At 41.0% G+C, this 23,569-nt stretch overlaps 1 pseudogene; it reads right to left on the bottom strand.

Moving 5' to 3' along the window:
- LOC138103954 (3'-5' RNA helicase YTHDC2-like) overlaps positions 1-23,569 on the bottom strand; it is a 29,112-nt pseudogene that overhangs the window by 5,147 nt on the left and 396 nt on the right.

Below are 23,569 nucleotides of genomic sequence, written 5' to 3'. Positions count from 1 at the left end.
GAGAACTCTACCTTTGCAGATACTGGAGAAGAAGGACTGGCACAGGGGCTGGGACAGCTACCGCTGTCTGCAGGCTTCACTGAGGACTGAGCTGATCCGTCATCTGAGGATCGTTTGGAGAGCAAAATGTCTTCTTCTTTGTACTTCTTTGGCTGGTGGAGTGCAGGAGATGTAGATTTCACTGAAACTCTAAAAAGGACATGCCTTGAGTTTCACGAGCACTCACTGAACAATTTACATACATACCTGTCAGCCTACTGCATGACCATATGTATTACAGCGACTACAACATACATTAAACACTAACTAAAAACCCATACCGGTCATGCATTGTTTTTTAATGCCATTGTTAAACCTCTCCTGCTACTTCTCAAAGATCACAATTCATGGACAATATTCCTGACTGCTCTCTCAAACAGCAGGCACGTGTATGAAATACTTCTCAGTGAGATTACAATGCAGCATAGGACAGTAACACACCTTTCAACTGTACTGCCACTATTTCCACCTCCTTATTACTAGCAGAAATTTAAGTGATGCTTGCATACATAAATTGCAACCTACAGTGTCTAGAAGACCTCAACATCTTACTTTTCAGCACTAGAGGAGTCAGAGAATTCAGTTTCTGTTGAGCTTTTTCTACTGTTGGTTGACTTCCATGTAGATGCCAAAGGAAGTTCTTCACAAGTCACAGGTCTCGGTCTCTGGCCAATTCCTGAAGGCTGCTGCAGACCTGCAGACCGTTCTTCAGCACTCAGAACAGCTGTAATTGCTCTTACAGTTGTTTCATCAACTTGAGACCACGGTTTAGAAGGAGCTCGCATACGACGCAGGAACAAACTGTGCCACTTCTGCCTGAGTTGCAACAGCATGCCAGCAGCCTGAAATGAATTCCAATTCTGTTACAGACTGATGAAGATTCCATCAGGCAGGTGAGAGTACCCTGCTCTTTCCTATCAGGCAGCACCTCGCCTTCCAGTGAGAACAAGGTCCAAACTGAAAGGCAAGACCAAGGTCTTGGGGAGGGGGAATAACTCTTACTTAAAGTAAGATGTTCATTTACTTTCTTTTCCTTGGGCGCAAGGTCATTTTTGGAGCATTTCCTTTAGCTCTGTACTAAACTTAACATTGTATTGTAAATCCACAGATTTTTTTTTCCTTTTTATCTGTCTAGGAAACCCACTTTTTTCATGCTTTATGCCCTTCCTATCAAATCCATCTGTACTCATGCACTCTTCAGTCATACCTGAGGGAAAAGAGCTCTAAGTGACATTTTTCTTACACAGACTTCTGCTCAAATGCAATGACTAAATTCAGAAGACTAGAGTCTAATTCCCATGTTATCAGAAATGCTTCCATTGAAAAAAAATTTAAAAAATCACTCTTCTGGACATGTCTAGGACAGAGAGCATTATTATTAGAGCTGGTAAGTTCCAGTGTTTCGTGATCCATAAACTACCTCCTACCACAGCCACAGCTCTTCAATGACCTAAAGCCTTCTGTTTCAAAGAGGTTTTTATTTCTCCTTCCAAAATCTGATAGCAACTTTCTTTAGCAATTTCAGCATCAAGTGCTCCATTTTCAATCCGATTTTGGTTATGCTCTCAGAGAAAGAAAAACACAATATGCCAATGTGACTGTTCTCTCAGCTCCTGTTCAGATTTTGGCTATCCCAGCTCATGCTGTGGCCTGATGGAGCACCACAAAGGCAGGACAGGAGGCCAGAAAGAGCAGAAGGGCCATTATGCAGCCAGTGTCACCTGCAGCCTGCTGTCCCCTGCAGCCCTTATCTTTTGTCTGGCAGTCTCTTCAGAATGTGCTCACTTGTGGAAACAGACAAAACTGCCAAGCTCAGACACATAAAACATCATATTGCCCAGAAAGTTTCTGAAGCAGATCCAACAGCAGCATCTGGACTGCTGAGGCTTTCCTGCTCCCTCAGGCGAGAGACAGGACACCCACGCCATGATGGAGGAAGAGGGATGAGCACTCTCACTGTTGGATTAGGTGACCAATTATTTTTTGACTTTCTGCTCATAGGTACAAGATATGAAAGGCATGGGTGGTAGGTTACGAAACCTTGCGACTTGCACGTTGAACACGTGAATTCACGTGACAGCTCTGGGCCAAAGGGGACTGAAGCCCTTTAACTCTTGACGAGCTCACGAAAAATGGGTTAAATCACAGAGTACTTAGTTTGACAGACCCCAGTGGACCATGACATTCTTAGAGAAAATTCCTGGCTACTCAAATGTTACAAAAACCTTTTTACATCTCTTTATAACCCTTCTACATGAAGCAAACACAGGAGTGATTTCTTACGTACTTCAGGGTCCAGTTTGAGATGAAGCCATTCATCCAGCTTCAGTAGTGCCTGATTAGCAGTTGTCTTGTCCTCCATCTCACTGTCACTGCTATCATTAGATACCCCTCCCCCTGAATTGAAGATAAAAGGTGCATTAGCATTTCTGTATTATTTCTACTTATATACAAAAACCTGAACACTACCGTATTACCAGCAATAAATATTTTTCCTTCTAAAATTGACTTTACAATGTAAACTGTTGTAAAACTACTTCTTCTTTTCTGCAAATACACTGCAAAGTCTTTGCTCCAGATAGGAGCAATCAAGTAGCCAAATCCTGCTGAAGATCCTACTGTGTAAAAACCTGTACTGACGTGGTCTGACTCAGCTCATGTACCTTCACCAGTATTCACGAGCCACTCTCCAGCCGTTGCCTGAAGCTGTTTGTAAAACCACACGTGGCTCTATTTCCAAGTAAAACAGCAGATTTTTTTACTAGATTACTAGATAAAGACCTAGTAAGAAAAAAACCAATTACAGATACGTATGGCTATTCATTAGGAATCCTTATTTCCTAGAGTGCAATTCAATCAGCATGAACGCTATTCTAAGGTCAACAGTTTAAAAGCAAGACAGAAAAGCTTCACAAATAAGTTGGACTTTTAGTTTGATTCAACCTATGAGAACTAGCAGCAGGTATTTTTGCTTCCATTCCTACAACACTCCATTTAAATAAGAAAAAAAAGGAAACTTCTATATATTCTCCATTACTTCTAGTTAATAGCACAGCTAATTGACATTAGAAATTATCAGTGGAAAATATCTTGAAAATGCATGTGTCAGCTAGAAGCAGTATGTCTTGTTTGCCATCCTGATTGTTTCTAAATTATCCAGTTTGAATAATCCGGTCTGAAGTATCAAATAAAGCAGTCTGGAGAAAAAGAACACACATGCTACACTCCTCAGTACTAGTATTACCATTAGACATTGTGGCTGCATTCTCTCCTTACAAACTGCACTGTAGCTTCTGAGACCCCAGGACTGTGTCAGTTATGGATATGAATCTGTAAGGAATCCCAAAACTGAGACATTTGTTACAGAACCTACAAACTATTCCTGAATAGCTACAAGAATCATTCCACTTCTGTTATTTCAGAAGTCGCCAATATCTGCATTACATATGATTGAAAAAGCAGCTTTGCACATCACACACTGGTGTGTGCCAATGGAAACATTCCAAATCCACACTCCAGTGTACCTCGGAAGGCTGAGGATGCCTGCAAGGCGTTACTTGGCAGTCTGGCTGGCCCACAGAAGAGGGACACAGTGACAGGCGTCACAGCAGAGCAGCACCTGATGTTTGCTGTCTTGCGAGCTCTGGTCATTTCGTCATAGATAAGCCAGTCTGTAGGGAGGGCCTGGATGGCTGCAGCTTGTCCATTTGCTGGGGGAACCTGGGCAAGAGCAGGTCAGACTGGGCTATTATACCCTCTACCTGTAGTTAACGTACATTTTAACATCTTTCTTATTTCATCCAGAGACATTGTGGATGCCTCAACCTGGCAGTGTTCAAGGCCAGGCTGCGAGGGGCTCTGAGCAACCTGGACTAGTGGAAGGTGTCCCTGCCCATGGCAGGGGGTTGGAATGAGATAAGCTTTAAGGTCCCTTCCAACCCAAACCGTTCTGTGATTCTGTATCTTTAGGAAGAAATACGTCTCTAATTATATACGTATATAATACATACATATATAAAAATAAAAATTAATAAAAATATACATGCAAATAAAAAAGCAGGAGAGAATTCAACCCGATGCACAAATTATCCTACCACCATGAAACAAAATACTTTGCTTTAAAAAGAGATGTTAAAGAAGAAAAGTTTCAGAGCAGAACTTCTTGCTTTTAAGAGCAGGGATCATTATATCTTTACAACAATTTTACAACTAGGGGTGGTTTTTTGTCATTTTGCCTTGTTCCATCTAGAGAAAGGACTAATTGAAACAATGGAAAAATGAACCAACTCCAATTCTACCAACCGGTAGGAAAAGGATTTTCTAAAGCTGCAGTGTTTCATGCCCTTGCTGCTTTTAAAGTACTGACAACTAGGAAAAGACGTTTCTAAAACACCTGATAGATTCTAGTGCTCTATCTGGTGAACTATAAATTCAAAGTGATTTTACCTTTTTATACTGAGATTGACCAAGAACAGAGGTAGGATGAAATCGCACTTTCTTCTCCTTTGGTTCAGTCAACACCAGGCTTTCTCTGTCTACGTGCACAAGATTGGGATACATCCCGGCCACTAAGGCAGCTTTAATTACAGCCCAGTTCTCAGAGTTAGTATTAACATCTCTAATATCAGCTCCTCCTCTGGCTCTCACAAAACCTGTCAGAAGAACAGGACAAAACGGTGCCATGTTAGCTTGTGTTTGGCTCTCAAAAGGAATTTGAAAACAAAGGTGAAATAAACTACTAATCTGTTGCATCTTTCACCACTGCCAACCTTAACAGCATCAAGAAGAAACCATTACACTGAAATCCCTCCCGATAGGGGGTTGCAGACTAACACAGAATACAATTATTTTCTACAATACAAAGACATTTCCCATGGGAATAATTTACTAAAATATAATGATCCAAAGAAATTCATCTCGACACTGAAATGCAGTGCCATGTGGAGATGAGCATGCCTTCGGTTAGATCAGCCACACTTCCTCATCTACACCATACCCTGCATCAACGCGTACCTGGAGGTCTGATTCAAATTAAGTAAGAAAAACGACACCAGTGAACATTATTTCTGCTACAATTTCTATAGGCTGGACTTTAAAACGAGGTTAGAATTTCTTCCAAGCTGTTTACCCGAGGCTCTAAGCTGGCCGAGCAGCTGTGTTCTCATTCCTACGATGATTTCCATCGTGGCTTGGGACAGGAAGTTCTTTTCACAGAAGGCTCTCTCCCAGCCATCACCGCGCGCCTTCTGCCACACCTGAAAACGTTTTTTACATTTGCCTATCAGTTTGACTAGCTAAAACTAAAAAAAGCATTTTAAAAAAATTACATTCACGTCAATAAAATGAAGGCAAAACCCACTCTGGAAGTAAATGCATCAAACTAGATTTTTTTCCTGTTCAAGAATTAGATTCTCTTTACCTGTTCACTCCAGTGATCATTACGTCAAGTTAAAATGATTCATTCCATAAAGATCGTTACATTAAGATCATGATTTGAAGTTATCAGTGTAGTAGGATGTAAAGAGCCACACTGTTGGCACATGGTGGGAACGCTCACAATCTTACAAGGTTTGGAAACATCAACAAAACATACCACAAAAAGTGTTCCCTCACACATTTATGAGTCCAATACACAGGAAAGCCACTAGGCAAAAATAACATCTTCTCCAAGGCCTTAATCACAGTCCACCACTCTACATCCAAGTTGCCTTGATGGGTGACCTCCTGTGATGAGTACTCTCTGAAATGAAATCCTACCTGGAAAGCCCTGAGCAGGGCCATGTGGTCACTGAACGTCCCTGCAGCAAAACGCTTCCTGCACAGCATGGCTGCACGCTTTTGGGAGGCCAGCGTGGGCAGCACAAAAGGGTCTTGGCAGGCAAGAGCACAGGCAATGGTCAGAACAGGATCCAGGCACTTCAGCACAACAGCATACAACACCATTTTACCCAGGTGTGGCTCTACAGGTAATTCAGTGAGGTGGTAACCAAGCTCAGTGAGATCTTCCCAAGGGTCCATGGCATCTATGGTCTGTTTATAAACAAACAAACAAAGGAGAGGGGGACAGGGACAGTGGACAAAATCAGTTTACAGCGAAAGCAGAACGGATGTGAATACTGGGCATTAACTAGACTTGTTCCCAAACACTAAAGCAGCAAGTCCAACTATTAACAGAGACGACTTTGAACCACTCTCTTCCCCGACACGGAAAAACACATCCCCCCACACAAAACGAAAACAGACAAGAAACAAAAATTCAAAAGATCCTGAAGTAATTAAAAACAGCTTCAGTACAAACAGAAGCCAGTAAGATAGGCTGCTACACCACAAATATGGAATCAAATGAAATTCCCACCTAAACCTACTCCTTTCCTGACCTTAAGCATGTGCACAGCGTTTCTGACAGTTACAGCAGGCGGAGGATCAGGAGCTTTCATAAGAAAGTCCACAACTGGACAATTAATTGGAGCCAGAAGCTTTGTGTATAAACAAATCTCCTGCAAGTTCAAAGGCAGAAGAAAAAAGGTTACTAAGACTTGGAAACAAACCCCAAACACACGATTTTTTGCAATTAATAGTATGGTTTGACGACATTAAATTTTTTAAAGTTACAATTTCAAACTGAACATGCACCTGAAGTGGCATTCTTAGAAGTTCTGGAGACTGAAATTCCAACATATTCTGCAATCGGAGCCTGCTGAAGAGACGAAAACAGACTCCAGGCTGACAGCGCCCAGCCCTTGAAAATAAAGTATGGGAAGTTGTGAAAATTAGGATTTTTTTCTAAAAACAAAACCAACCAACCAAAAGCCAACAAACAGACACAGAAACTTAGAATGGAAAAGCAGAAGCAGTTCTGTGAAGAAGGTGTTGCTAAGGGTAAGTCACACACAGGGTGCGAGTTTTCCAAGCGTGGATTATTTTTGATGGCATGGAAATTTTCTACTGTAATTTTAACCCAACACTGAGAAATCTGGAGAAACAAAAACAAGGCTTATCTATGTAAAGTCTGTGGGTTTTTTGCTAACCTAAGACCAGTCCAAATCTCAATCATCCTTTGCTGTAAGGAATCTAAGCTGCAAACTTCGTTTCTTCCCTGCACATCCCCCAAACAGAAGTAACCCTTGGAGTAAAAGGTAGAATAAAGATTAAATAACTTGTGACTGAAGGGACAGAGACAGCAAATTCTCACATCCACACACAAATACTTGAAGCTTAATGCCAACAGAATTGATGAAACAGGCATTTGTTGCTACAAAACTTCCAAGCCCTCACCCACAGTGTTGGGAAGAATACGATCATGGCCTGTTAAGTCATGGATAGTTTGGAGAAAGTCAAATAGGCAGTCCTCTGCCCAAAGACAAGGCGTGAAAACTGTGACTGCTGGTGCTACGTGGGAGAAAGAGGAAGGAGAACAAACTAATGGGGGGGAAAACAACCTAGACCTTTGGGAAATGCCTGAGCATCACTTTTCTACAATCATTTCTTGGGAAATGATTCCAAGGAAATACATGCTGACCCCTACTCATCTGCAGAGAATGAGTGCTGGCCATTGTCCAACACGACACTGGACTAGGCTAGAAACAGTTATTATGTTGTGTGCTTCATTCTTAACACACAGGACGGTGGAGATCTGCAAAATAAGAACCATTATGAGGCATTTATTACCTGCCTTTTCTCTGGATAGCACTGGCTTTTGAAATCCACCCCATTTTTAGCACTGCAACACGGCTCAGTGCATCAAAAGACTTCTATAAAAACAAAGAAAGGAACATAAGCCCAAGACTGAATAGGGCACATGAAATAAAAGTTACTAGTTATTTAGATTACTAACAGAAGTTCTCTAAAAAGTATGACATAGTAACATATACAGCAGCTTCTGGCACAAAGATATCTTCTCAGTTCCAGGTGAATTTATGATGGTACCTCCTCTGCAGTATCTTTGTGCTACACAGTTTTCGAAATGAAACTTTTTCTAGTCAACAGGTAATTGCAAGTCAGTGAAAGATACGTCAGGTCTGCGTTCTGAGATATCACAAAGCAAGCAAAAATACATTATTATACCAAATAAAGTTTCCCTCTTTATCTCACTTGGAAATTACCTCCTTATTTTCCTAGATTTGATGTAAAATTACCAAAAGAAATTGTATTATAAGAACTTCAGAAATTTGGTGTCTGTATCTCCTACGAAATCCAACTCCATTTTCAAAGCCATACACTAGATCTTAAACTGCCTCGTTATGTTATCTCACTTTTCTTGAACAAGTAACTTAGGAATAGGCATGCAACACACCCAAAAAAGTGCTTAAAAGCTTAATGGGTACTTTTTGGACTTGATACAATAGTAGGACAAAAGGAACTCCCAGTGTCCTCCAAGACTCAGGAAGGTGGTGGTCTAAACGGAGGACTTGTTTTAAAAATCAAACAGAAATACTAAATTACAAAAAAAAAAAAAAAGATACATCAACACCTCAACCTACGTTAGTTTTTACAGGGCTTTTAGACAGCTAGCTATTTACAGTGTTTGTCATAAAGCAAATGGATGTTGAAACTTCTCAGTGAGGTCTGTTGCCTGACAGGCACTAGCTCTCAGCCTACTGCTAAGTTAAAAGGAAAAGTTCTCCAAAATTTATGCACCGTGTGTTTTAGAATGGCACCAGGAAGTTCACTTCCCAAAGACAATGTAAGGCAGCCGTACCTCTTTCACCTTGCCTGAGTCAATGACAAATACAACATCACTGACTGTTACGCTGGTTTCTGCAATATTCGTAGAAAGAATCTGCAATGAAAAAAACAACCAAACAACAAAACTGTAGTAACTGTAAAAGCAAAGGCAAAGTAGATCACTGTCGCATCTGACCAAGTCCTCTGATACTTGCAATTTTGCGGACGCCAGAAGGTGGAGTTTCAAGCACTTTTTTCTGATCCAAAGTCTGCACACTCGAATGAAGCATGAAAACTTGGTATCTAATGCAAGACAAAAAGCACGTTTTAAGGATCCTCTAAAGAAGCAATGGAAAGCCACAGAAACTAAAGGTTTTACCTGGGAGCATTATCAGCAAATCTCTTGTCATCAAAAAGAATGCGGTCCCTCAGGCTCACTATCTCATCATATCCAGGAAGAAATATTAAAATGGCTCCTAAAAAAGGAAGTGGGTTTGCAGAGTTAAACAGAAAATTCAAACACACGTCAGCGCCACGTAGCCCAGCCCTCGGAAGGTTTTAACTCCTGGGGATTTCCGAAGAAAGAGCAGGATTCATCAGAAGCTGAATCCACAACAATTCACTGGGAGCGTGGGTATTTACCTACCCGCATCACAGCTATGACAGATGCTGTGGAGTAAGTGCATGATCAGATCCAGATCCACTTTTTCATCATCAAAGCTGTGATGATAAGCTGTCAGTAGCTCTCTGTCCTCTGCACTAAGGTCACTACCACTTTTTTGGACCAGGGAACTTTCATCCAGATTTCCAAATCCGAATGAAGCACTGTAATAAAAAAATACGCAGAAGGCTGTTCCCTTCAGGTTTGCATTCAGCCATCAACTCAAACTTAGATCAAGACCAACGTGACCACCGGTCTTGAATTTTAAATTTTAAGTGTCACAGAAGAGAATCACAGCACTAGTACTGCTCACTGACTTAAATGTTAACCCAACAAAGCATGCAGCTTCAATTTTTAGTGTTAACTTTCGTTTTCTTAAACTTCATTGAGACACAACCGTAAGTGAATGAAAGTCTGAAGACCTTTCTCGTTTATCAGTTCAAGGAAAAATATTTAAAAGATACATATTTTCCAAAAATTTCCCACTAGCAGAAACTACACTAAGAGAAATTATAATAATGTAACCTTTACAAAACACTACCTCAACTCTGATAGCTGTAAGTTCATCAAAGAAGCATTCTTGAACGGCCTAGTGTACACGTTACTTCGACAAAAGTTTCTTTACTATGTCTATTGTGTATCAACAACACACAGATAAAAACACGTGACAGATTTGTTTCCAAAATAAGCATGTGAAGACAAAATGGTTCATAGTATAGAATCAGCAAGTTGTGCTAACCTAAACAACATGACACTGACTACAAATGCTTTTGTTCTTTGTTTTTGAAATATTCCTGTTCTCAAAAAAAAGGTACTGCTATTTAGCCCAGATTTTAAAGCACAAAAAGCTAAAACCTGTTCTGATTAAAAGAACACAAGCCTCAAATTTCCTTTCACCACAACTCCTTCTGCAAAGCAGTTACAGCTTACCTGTAGGATTCCAACAGATCAACAACCTCCGTCTGTCTGAAGCGCCTAGCCCAGTCCACAGCCGTCCTGAAAGAGTGGCACAAGTATTCTTACCAGATTTTCCACTTCAAAAGACGAGTATGAATAGCACATCATGCGAGGAGACAGCTGACACCACACTTTGGTGTCCATTTCTGTATTGCTAGCAATGCTGTTATTGCTGGATCTGCAACTTCCCATTCTGAAGTGCATGGACACGTGTTAACAGCGACCCGATTCTCAGGTAACTCCGCTCCTGACCACACAAGAGTGTCAGTTTTACACAGGAGTACAACACAAACACGCACAAGGAAATGTGGAACGAGGAACAGTGTGCCATTCCTTTAAGAAGCCCACACCAGTGTGCAGAGATCAGACCTGCCTGTTTGCAGTACCCTTTAAGTCATCCCAAAAAGTCACACCCCAGGCGTTTTTCATCAAAATGTGGGAAAATACTGGACTATTTCACGCCTTTCAGAAGTTGTCCTCCTCACAATGCAGTTCACTGGTTTACCTTTAAACTGCATTCCTTCCCAAGTTTTTCAAGTGTTGGTACCAAATATCAGAGCCCTGGAATCCTAATTCTTAGCCTTCCATACTACAATTACTTACTGTACTTCCTGTTTCTATGAAGACACACTTCATGACCACAAAACTTGAGTCTTTACAGATTCACAAATATTTTTACATGCTACAGCATATTTAGAAACATAACACAAAGATCTTCTTACGCAGGTAACTCCATGAAAATAAGAATCACCAAACATTCTGGTGGAATTCAGCAGATTACAGTTTTTCCACTAACCAGTGTCTTAAATAAGACATACTGAAACCAAGCTTATAGCCCATAATCAAGACCGTGTAATTAAGAATTCCAGGTAGAATTTACAGAAAACAATGTGCTTCAACAGAAGTTAAGAAACGGTTTAGGCTACCAAAATCTATAGTTCTTACAGCAGTCTGGTAAGTTAGCAAATTAATTCAGATGTTATACAATTTTCTTTCTCTCTCCTATATTGACAAATAAATCTATCTTTTGGTTTCTCTGTTTGTTTTTTACCAGCCATTGGATGATTTGCAGTGGATACTTGCTCCCATACTGATCAGCTGTTCTACTTGACTCAAAAAGCCTCTCCCTGAAGAAATCATCAGAGCAGTCGCGCCGGTCTCACTGTGCCTATAATCAACTGAGAAGTAAAAAAAAATCAGCAAACCCAATAGAAATGTTATTTTTTTTTTCAAAATATTCTACAAATATTGTCTTCAAATCCCAGCCCAAAGAGAATTTGTTTCCTCACTCATCTCTGCAGTCAGTTCATGGGAATTCCACATTGTTTCAGAAGTACGCTTCTGCCAAGACTTCGAAACAACAACAATGAACTAAACAACTCATTAATTCTGCTAGCCCTATTCATTTTTTCAGTAGGCATCAGAATGCAAAAGTAACAACATTTGAATCTGAAGATGAAAGTAGCCATAGAAATTTAAATAAATTTGTGGTTGCTTTTTTATTATGTAATAACATACAAAACTTACCACTGACATTTTCAGTTAAAATTAGATGGAACACCTGAGCAAAGGAATCAATATCTTTATGCAACCAGATGTCAGACAGACAGGAATCCATTTCTTTTACTATCCACGGCTCAAGGAAATTCACATCTTTTTCAGTCTGATGAGGAAAAACAATACTGAAAGATGAATCTCTTCCAAGAGGTGTCTTTATTCTCCCCCATTACCCACAAAGAATGTGAACAGTTAGTTTTCCCAGCAGCAATCAGAAATCCACCACTCAGGCATCAGTTAAAGCACTGACTGTGTCCTATGCAAGTACTCACACAACGGCAGTCGAGCCATTTGATCTGAGGAAAAGCTGTGTACAACCAGCGTAACCGAAACGCCCACGTCAGCCAGAGCAGCTCGTCCCAGTAAAGCGACCCTTAGAACGCGTTAACACCCGGAGAGTCAACAGCACCCCAGATAACACACTTTAAACGGCTGGTAACGGAACACAAATAGAAACTTCTCTTGCAACAAAAGGAAAAACTTACCAGTTGATTAAATACTGCGTCACCACCATCATCCAGCAGACTGTACTCTTCATTTGCCCTTGGAACTGATTTTTGTCTCCGACATGCCAGTCTGTTGGTGTTTTCTTGAGCTGAACACCACTCAGCAAGAGTGGTTTTCTGTTTCTCTTCTAGAATGCAAAGTATTTCCCAAGAAATTTTTAGAGTCATCTTTACTATCCATTGTTTTCTATTAAAAAATAATTACAGCAGCTCAAAGTTTTACCTAGTCAGCTTTATTTAATCTAGAATGCTGCTGCAGTCCAACATAAATGACGCGTTTAAGGGTACCCAAAGGGCACCACTGCAAACGAGTGCTGTGAGAACAAGGTAAACCCCACCATTTTGGTGTTTAACCCCCTAAGCCTCCATTATTCCAAATTACTGCAGCCAAAGGAGCTTCCTAAGGAATTACCTTCTACACAATCTCAGCCCAGATCTTTCTCCAGAAGTGGAATTCTGGAGACAAGTGATACAGCCCCTGCACATAATAACTTATTTTCGTATGCAAGTGGAAGAAACAGTAGAAGACACCAGTGTCTTAAATGAACTTTTCTATCCACAGGGATCAGAGCTGAGCACTGGCATAAACATCCAGTTAGGACTGTATGTTATAGCTTGGGGTTTGCCTGTTTTTTAAATTTTCTTTAAATGATCATTAGGATCATTACTTTCAGTTGCCAGAAAAACTGCTGGAGTAATAGCTACTTAATCAACTGAAAACCAATTATACTTAGTTCAAGAGTGTGAATACTTATTAAAAAATACATCCACGTCTGAAGAATGCAGTGAAAAATGCTACTAATAGGAACAACTTGTACATTTTGTGCAAGATGTACAAAATCCTGCCTCCTTTAACAGCTGCACTTGAATTTGCACCCAAAGGTACAGAGGACAGAGCATCCTCTGCTCCTATAGCTTTCATGTGGGCAGAGCCCCCAATTATATGTAATTCTACACCATAATAATTAGAAAAAATAAGACATTTATCAACTGAAAGTAAAAAGAATGCAACCACTGAATCAAAGTGAATTTTCTTCTTTAATTGCATGAACTTCCATGAACATTACATTTCAATAATGCAAATGCTGAGAGCTTAAAGACACTTGCTGTCATCTAATCACGTCTCATTTCATCTCCTGACTTTGGAACTTTAACAGAAAATCATCCTGTTAATGGCTTGTTCAACCAAACAATGCTTCTCATTGCCAACCCTTACGATTAACTAGGTCACCAACCTTGCTGCTTCTCTTTTGTGTACTTTACCATCCCTTTGTTTGTATACCCAGTGCTTCACAAAATGTCCTCCAGAAACATCTCTTTAACTTCAAAAGGTCTTCCTTGGACTGAAAGTACAAAAATTCCATAAAAGACGGGATATTCCCCAGCTTCACTTAGAGCATTATTTTTTAAAAAAAATTATCTTCACTGGAGTTCATTTTTCTTAAAATTATACAAAACAAAACATTTCCAAAGTCAAATGCTATCTTGTTTCTCATTAACCTCTTCAATTATATCAGCTGTTATAGCAAGAGATGTTCGTAAGATTCAGAGTTGTTAGCTGCAATTTTTTAAAATGAGAAGAAGAAAACAGCCATTTTTGTTTAGGGTTACAAACAAGAACTCACCACGTAAGCCTGCCACCTGGAGTAAAAGCACAATTATTTAACAAGCAATTAATACAGCTTTGTGCAGGACTCCACAAGGAGACAGTACATCTTTGTGTTGAACTACTTTCTTTCATGAGAAGGATGTGAGGAGATAGACTTTTCTCAGCGTCCTCAACTGATTCAGCAAAGCTGGGCTTTCTTTACTGAATACTTCTGGACAGATGAGACATCCCAGTGCTCTTTACCTCCTAATAATTTATCCTTACTTCTTTTTCTACATGACTCTTTTCTAGACCTTATCTGTGAACATTAAAGGATGCTTTTCGCATGAAGAATTCAAGTCTCGACATTTTGATTTCTGGTCCCTTAAGATGACTTTAGATCACTTAGGATTTTCCTTCAGAAAGAACCATCTACAGTTCACATACTTTGAGAAGCTGTCATAGAGGAAGTCTTCCACCACCCATCACGAACTCTGTGTACTACAGCAATCCACAACTACAAAATGTTGGTTTCTGTGGTCAGGATTTTGTCAGCCATATTGCTGAAGGAGAAGCAAACCTTTTTCATTACATTAACAGACAGAAGTCTAAAGCCGCTTCTTTTAATTCTTACATGCTCAAAAACAAAAAAGGAAAAAAAATCTTTCCAATTGCTACTGGCCTGCTACACAACCAGCATAACCACTGTGGTAAACTGGAGCGACTCTCATCAGAATTTCCAAAACAAATATACTCATCTAAAAGAACAGGGAGCTGCAAGAAGAGTAAACTGGAAAGCCACACAACAATCACAACTGAGGCTCTCCCTTGCAAAAAAAATTCAGAGACCATGAAATCACGTGTAATTTCCAGATTCCTGTCTCAAACACGTTGCAAGCCTTATTTTACTAGGCAGAAGTTCAGAACTGGGAACTAGAAAGAAACACTTCTATCTGTAAAAAAACCAATGAGGTTTCCTCCTCACGAACATTTGCTAAAACAAACCAGTAACTGATTCCACCCATTTCCTAGAACTGTTGAGATTTTTAAAAAAACCGGCTGACATGCAGAGAGTCTACCTGATTGTCAAATAAAGCATTTATCTTAAAAGCTACTGTTCAAAACACAATAAACTTGGACATCATTGTTGAAAAAGGAAGAGGACTGCAAGCTGCCAGAGGAGGTCACCCATGCAGAAAAACCTGCGAGCCAGGAGGGTGGGAAAAACAAAACAAGCCCACACAAACCCCCCATCTCCCACACATTCTGTATTTGCCTCTCCTAAAGATCAGTCAAATGAAACTAAAGCAGCAATAATGGGAACTTTTCTTTGCATCTGAAAGTCATCTAACTGCAGGTAACCGAGTCTGACCATAAACTAACAGAAACTGGATGTCTTTTCTGAGTATTTACCCAGAGGAACGGCTACTAATTTCCTTTCAAACAAAGAATCATGGGATTGAAGCATGAAACCAAACCTGCCTAGGCCTCCTCTATTTCTCAACTGAACAGGTACAGTTATCTGCAATTTATCCAGTAACCAGTAACAACCTTTGTGAGATCTGAAGAATTAGAATCTGCTGCAATGTATTAATATGCATCACACTAATGTAGCTCCTAAGTCCTGTACCAGCATGGAGACAGCATTTCAATAACCCTTCCCTACTTGAATTAAACGTGGAGAGGGCCAGGACATTCCTGCATTTACAGAACTCCCAGCGATAAAAACACTTCCCTCTGAAGTAGGCGCAAAGAGTTAAGAAACAAGAGACCTGAATACCCAAAGAACAGGCACTGCTGTAATTCTCAGTGTATTCACCATGTGCCTTTACTCAGAGTAGTTTGCTACAGTTCACTAAAATCTGTGAGTCGGGGGCAGGTATACTGAGATTTAAGAGTTAAGAGAAGTACTTACTGTGTATTACTGGGCAGCTTCCAAAATACCTAATAAAAAGATTTGCATCTAGAGCAGCACTAGAAAGAATTAGTTTTAAATTATTCTGGTTTTGCAGCACATCTCTCAGTTTTATTAGCAAGAAGTCGCTGAACCTATCCCTCTCATGTACTTCATCCTGTAATAAAAGGAAAAAAAACCAAGAGATAAACAAACATCACAGATTCAAGATCATAACTTCTGACAAATACAAACCTTTTTTTTTTTTAAATAAAATACATGATTTGGTGCTACATTACAGAGGCCTTAAAATGTGTAAATCTAGCTTAAGGTAAGGGATTTTTTTTAAACTATCCATAAGCAAAAAAAAAGTTTCAAAAAGTCTTTATCAGAGCAGAGCGCACTGCAATGCACAAGCCACACACACCTTAACGTCAGAGGCCAAAGTAAATGTCTGAAACCTCTCTCATTTTGTATTGGAAGCCAAATTTCAAGAAAAGGTCACAAACCACAAATCCTACAAATCTTATTTTAATAAATTCTCACTTCACAACTGATGAGGAGCATTTAAAGAAATGTATGACACCACATAATCAGAAAAAAAGACATTGCTTAGACAAGTCATACACAAAGCCTATAAACTGAGGACATAACTGCTTAATCATCTTTGTCATTCTTCTGTTTTGTTTTGTATTATGAATGAATGAAACAAGGACTCAAATACAAGGTTTGTAGGCTGACATCAAGAATTAATAGACCATTCTCATGCTTTTTTAACTCTGATAAACAGGTAGGCACCTAAACTTACCGTGACTTTTTTGTCTTCAGTAGTGGAATACTTAAATCTTGCCATAAACATTCTGGTCCCCCTTACTTACGGAAGTCCACAATAGGAATATTAACACAATCCTAAATGAACGCTCCTGAACAATTTGCTAGCAATTAGACTGCACATTATCTTGGAAACACTGGGCAAACAAATGGACTGAAAACCTGGTATTGCTAAAACAAATACATGATAACAGAAATTCTGACACAATCGTATTGAACCACATCTAAGCCTCCCTAAGGCTTTTCTGCCGACAGAGGAATTTCAGAAAAATTTACACTTCTGTCCTCCTCAACTCCTCCTGATTCCACACCTACTTATTGGCATGAACATAAAATAAGATGTTTTTCCAGGGAAAAGCACAAACAAACACACAGACAAACACCAAAACCCACAAAACATGCATGCTACACTAAGGACTCAGAAAGTCTTTAAAGTCGATTCAGATTCTAGCAAACAAAACCACCGAAAACGCTCAGCAAATTTAAATAAAACAAACGAGGACCTCGTTTTCCAATTAACAAGCAACACAGGAAAGACCACAGGATGCTCACCACAATCACATGCGTCACAGTGGAGAGGGTGCTGTCTCCTGCCATCAGCGTGCGAAGGAGCATGTCATTAGTGCAGAATGTTACCAGTGTCTTTGGAGAAACCCTATGGAACAGAGCACAGAGACGACTCAGGGGCTTTGCACCACTTAAAGGCTGCTTAGCAGCTTTCCATGGCTCAAAAATTAAAGCAGCTGCTGACCAGAAGAGGCATTACAGTTCTCTCACCAAAGAACTCCTGCATACCACTTGTTTTCAAACTATGCCTATTCCCAGACATTCCCTAACAACTCTTACTGCTTGCGCTCCTAACTTTGAAGAATGGATTAACTGAAAACATCAGATTCAAATTTTAATAAGTAAGAAAGTTAAACAGAACCATGCGAAACAGTCATTCTCCATGTCATTCAATCTACTAGAAAATCCCATGTGGAAAACCAGGTTCCAATTCCTCAGCATATGCTTGGATATAGCCCTTGTATTTGCCTACACGTGGTGCGATGAGCCTGGCTGGATGCCAGGTGCCACGCAAGCCACTCCTCTGCTGAGCTGGGCAGGGGAGAGGAAATACAATGGAAGACTCACAGGGTCAGGACCAGGATAAGGAGAACATGGGTCTCTCCCATGGGCAACAGTCCTCCATGAGCTTCTCCAGCATGAGTCCTTCCCATGGGCTGCAGGTCTTCATAAAAGGGACCTGCTCCAGCACAGGTCCCTTTCCACAGGGTGCAGTCCCTCAGGAACAGCCTGCTCCAGCGTGGGACCCCCACAGGGTCACAATCCTGACAGCAAACTGGGGGCTCTCTCCACAGGGCCACAGGTCCTGCCAGGAGCCTGCTCCAACACAGGCTTCCCAGAGGATCACAGCCTCTTTCAAGCACCCACCTGCTGCAACACGGAGTCCTGCACGGGCTGCAGGGGGATCCCCGCTGCACCATGCACCTCCATGGGCTGCAGGAGCACAGCTGCCTCACCATGGGCGGCACCACGGGCTGCTCTGGCACCTGGAGCACCTCCTCCCCTCCCGCACTGACCCTCCCATCTGCAGAACTGCTCCACTCACATGCGCTCGCTGCTCTCCTTGGACTGCGGCCTCTGTTGTGCAGGATTTTCTCCCCCATTCCCTGCTGTCCCAGAGGCACTACCACCACCACAGATGGGCTCAGCCTTGGCCAGAGGCAGGTCCGTCCTGGCTGGCACCGTCTCTGTCACACACGGGGAAGGCTTCTGGCATCTTCTCACAGAAAGCCGCCCCACAGCTCCCAAAGCCCTGTCATGCAAACCTAATACACTACAGCTGACTACATCACAAAGCAATCAGCTGATCCTTTGGTCTTTCAGGAAGTCAAAATACTGAAGTGTAACTATTCTACACCCAGGGCAGAGTTAGCTGCCCCAGTAAAAACAGCAATTGTCACTACTTTCGCTGGTGCTGCCATCCCAAAGGAACCAAAAAGTTCCTTTGTACTCTCCTCCACAGCTCCTTCTGGAAGACCATTACGAAAACCTACAAAATTAGACTTCTTTCTTACTCTAAGCACCCCTAAACACCTCCACTCCAGATCTTTTCTGTGCACAGCTGGAAATATTGTCATCTCTCCCTTTTAGTGTTTCTCTGGAGTAAATGCATTGATTCTTCTCAAGATGGATTTTCTTCCATTTTCATCTGACTTTGCTCTTCTTCTGCCAGCACAGTATCCAGTATTCCAGACATTAATCATGCAGCTTATTTGTGATACATCTTCACTAGCTCTTCTAATCCCTTAATAGCCTCGTGAGCTTTCCCATGCACATTCCAATTCTTGTCTTGGCTTTGTTGTTCCAGCACATTCGTTTTCACCAGCCGTGCGTTATCCCTGTTCATTCAAGCAGCACAACCTTTTGCCACCTTCTGGTCACTCATATCCCAGCCATCGCCCCTTCCCTGAAATGTCACTGGCTACACAGTGCAAAGATGCAAAAACCCCACACAACCCATTCACACTCTGCTTCACAGACAAATTCATCAAGTGACTGAAAGCTCTACTTTGACGTCACTTCATGTTTTAAAAGCTGAAGCACAGGAAACTTAACCCAAACTGGACTGGTAAATAATGCTCAGCTTCATCAGTCACTTTCCAATTTTGTTGTTCTCCCTTTTATGACCCATACCAACTCACACTCTATACGTTTGTTACAGCATGCTGGTCTTCCTACCTACCTTCAAAGCTTGCAGAACTTTTGGATCCACACATGTTAAAAGTAGAGAGGGAAAAAAAAAAAAGAGAGGAAAGTGTAGACTTGATCTGAAAATCAGACAAGGATTTACATGCACACACTCCCTAGAAGAAACCAATAGAAAGCACCTGAAATTCAGTTCAGTATGACAAGCTACTACATGAAACTGCCAAATACAGGAAGAAAGCTGTCCTTTTCACTCCTAAGTCTTCCTTACCTGCAATAACATACCCCACCTATGATTTATGGGGCTGCATCCCAAATATACTGCAGTTTAAAGGTACACAAGATTCACGATAGCAGCACAAGATCAACTGACACTTAGAAGCACCATTAGCACCTGCTTTCCAACCGGAGCTGGTAACCAACTGTCTGGCCAATCTTCTCTCTCCTTTCTGCTGCCACCCTCTCAGCCACAGCAACAGCTGCTAAACGTCTCGGCTGAGTGCAAAACACACGACAGGGAGCTCCATTCTTGTAGCAGTCATCAAGGATAAACTGAGGGATCTGGAAAGAAGTGGTTCAAATTTACTTTTTGAGAAAGTCACAGCTTTCTTAGCACAGGGAAACAATTTAACTGCATCTCAGTATTACACGTTGCAACAGATTTTTCAATAGGATTATCACTGCAAATATACCTGAATGAGCATAAAATAAATTTCTAAGTATAACCTGTTGAGGGGTTTTTTTAAAAAAAGTTGAAGTCTCTCTCTCCTGCTTCAGAGAGATCTATAGGAAAAAAAGCCCTGTAGATAATCTCTAATTTCAACACAAAAGAACAGAACTAGCCTTAGAAGAAAAAGGGTTATACAAACATCACAGCTACTTTCCCTTCAATATTTCGTAATATTTTAATGAAAAAATTATATCTATCAGAAAACCGTGAGGAACCATTTATGCTTTCAGTACCTATCTGCTGGCTTAGTATTTCAAAAGCTAGAAAGTGAACTGGAACACAAGATTTTCAATCATACAGGAAAACAAAAGCCTTAAAATAGCATAGAAATATCCCTTACCACAAATGCTACAAAATTGGCATTAGTTTAGTATAAATACTGTTATCTTTTTTCATTTCATTGAGGAAACATACTTGAGTAGTTTTTCCCGATCCCGTCTCTCCTATAATCAAAACAATTTTATTGTCCTTTATTGTTTGGACAATTTCTTCCTGTTTTTCAAGGACTGGTAGTGATTGCCTGAAGGAATCGAACTCTGATTCCCCTCTTTTCACTGGGACCTGGGGGATACCGTCATTAAGTCGACCGCTTGTCTTGTTCAATTCTTTGTTTTCTGTGAAGAGAAATTAAGAATTTACTTATACAGACACAGAGGACGGTCACTAAAACACTGCTCAAAAATTATACTTAACAATTTACCTTCCTGACTCTTTATGCACCCCTGTGGGTAAAGTGACAAACCCAGCACACATTCAGAAGTCAGACTCATAGCAACACGTCCTGTTATGGTGCTTGAAATAGGCATTTTTCAGAACAGTTATTACTTTCATAGGTATTTCAAACACAACCAGACTCTCCCAGAGCATTGCTCCACGCCAAAAAAAGCCCATAAAGAGCGAAAGGAGAAAGAGAAACTAAACTGGAGAAAACCAGCCTGGTGTACTTTGGTGGCCTTCGTATCCGCGTGCACGTTTCCCATCTGCAGTTTCCCTAGAAATACACGCTCACAGAGTTCAACCTTTAAGCTATTCCATGCATTTGCCCCAAATCCTATCGATCCAAGCGCGCTGTACCAGGGGTCCTGGACCCACACAGCAGCGTGGTGTGTTAGCAAGCAGTGCGTGAGCAGCCAAAAAACGTGCACATCTTCTGAGGGAGCTGCTTCAAACCCAGCATCGTAAATGCTACTCTGTAATTCCTTGATCATTATTTTCCAGAAGAATGAAAAGCTTGCTGCAAACTCAATTATACATATTTAACGTGATTAACAGATTCACATGCTAAATTACAAGCTCTGTTGTACCAAGACAAACACAGACTAAGAGATTAGGAGAACTAAAAATACATGCTTGAAAAGCAGAGAAGGATAAATGTTAGACTCTTCATTAGCTTACCTCTTACGTTTCTAAGACATTGTGTTTCAGTACTTTTATTATAGCTGCCCTCTGTTCATTAAACAATCCTATTAAACAACTGAAACAACTGAAAAAAGCAGCAAAGGAAGCGCTTTAAGAACAGACACCACACACCAGAAATATTTAATTAAACAAGACCTATTGGTACAAGTGTTTTCTGTTCACTACAGCCACCTCTGCACACAGAAACACGGTATAGCTCTTCCACTCACAGCTGTTAAAGCAGTAATCCAGATAAAAGCGTTGCTAACAAAAAAACCCCAACATTTTATCAGACGTTTGTCTTCAGTGAACTCCTTTGTATCCTAGAAATCAAGAAGTCTGGACAGTAGCGTCTTAAGGATCACATCTATTTGGTAGAGATCAAGAAACAAAAACTAAACTTCTTGCTTTGTCAAGTACGTGAATTTCTGTAAGCAGCACAGCCAACCTCATTCTTTCGTAAGGGTGTTCTCACACGGCATCACGGTAAGACCTGACTCTTCAATCCCACCTCATGGAACTTGTATGAAGCCACATTTCACAAATGTGCTTCCACAAAGATTTGGCTGGAACTGGCTCAAAGATCCTAAATTAACTCAGCACAAGGTAGACATCGCAATGCGCGTGATACGACTGCCCAAGTTCCTCACAACACCAGTTATAAAAGACCTTGAAAGTAAGGAAAATTCATGTGTTTGTTTAAAGGTGCATGGTAGGGCAGGCAAGGGGACAGAACAGAAAGGGGTTTGTTTTGTACTCGGGTCGTACGCTGCTTTTTCAAGCGGTGTTGACGGACAAGTCCAAATGAGAAGACACGCTGAACATACCAGATTCAACAGCACGCGCACCTCCTCGCTCTGTCCTTGGCAAGAGTTCTGTGCGCTCCTTGTTTGTGACGGGAAAGCTCTGAATGAGGCTCCGAACGGCGTGTTTCATACGGAGAGCCAAGTCGCAAGCCATGGCTGCATGTGTCGGTTCGGAGACATCCTTCTTCCTTACAGTCAGGTACCGATTTGCTCCTTTTCTGTCGGGGGGAAAAGAAAACCTAGGAATAAGTGACCTACTCTAGGTTAACTTTTATCTGTCAAGGTATGAGGTTCTATGCAAAACCTTAAAAAAAAAGCAGAGATCATGGTGAGAAGCCTCTTTTATGGACACGTGAAACCCATGAAGTATAAAAGCAAGCCATCTCAAAAAGCATGTCACAAGGTTTTCCAAACAAACAAAGATACTTATTTCTATGCCTACTTTTACACTTTTTTCTCTAATACTATTCCTTGCAGCAGAGTTGGCTATGTTGGAAATATCAATCACGTTATCATTAGTCAGGAAATTCCATTCATCTGCACCCAAAAAATGAAAATTGCACCCCAACTTACCCTTTGCTTTTAGACACCAGTCCAAGAGACTGACAGAGCCGGTGAACAAACGCTCTTTCGGTACTCGTGAAACTAGAAGGAAATTCCATCTCTAGAATGATAAATAATAGTAAAAAACCAGTAACAATGCAACAGGCATTCTTGACGTGTTATCTTGGTCTTACAGAATCAAAGAATTGTTAGGATTGGAAGGGACCTCTGGAGATCACCCAGAGCAACCCCCTGCCAAGGCAGAGTCACCTGGAGCAGGTGACACAGGAGCACGCCCAGGTGGGTTTGGGATGTCTCCAGAGGGGGAGACTCCACGTCCTCCCTGGGCAGCTGTTCCAGTTCTCTGCCACCCTCATGGAAAAAAGGTCTTCCTCATCTTGAGGTGCAACTTCTTGGCTTTTACTTTATGGCCACTGCTCCTTGTCCTGTCACCAAAAAGTCTGGCACCACACTCCTGGGACTCATCTTGGAGATACTTATTCATGAGATGCCATCTCAGTCTCCTCCAGGCTAAACAGGCCCAGGCCTCACATCTCTCCTCACAGAAGAAATGTTCCAGACCTCTCATCATCTCATCTCATCTCATCTCATCTCATCTCATCTCATCTCATCTCATCTCATCTCATCTCATCTCATCTCATCTCATCTCATCTCATCTCATC

The sequence above is a fragment of the Aphelocoma coerulescens genome, assembly GCF_041296385.1.
Source record: "Aphelocoma coerulescens isolate FSJ_1873_10779 chromosome Z unlocalized genomic scaffold, UR_Acoe_1.0 ChrZ_unloc_scaf_1, whole genome shotgun sequence".
NCBI lineage: Eukaryota > Metazoa > Chordata > Aves > Passeriformes > Corvidae > Aphelocoma > Aphelocoma coerulescens.
This window is presented reverse-complemented; position numbering and strand designations above follow the sequence as displayed.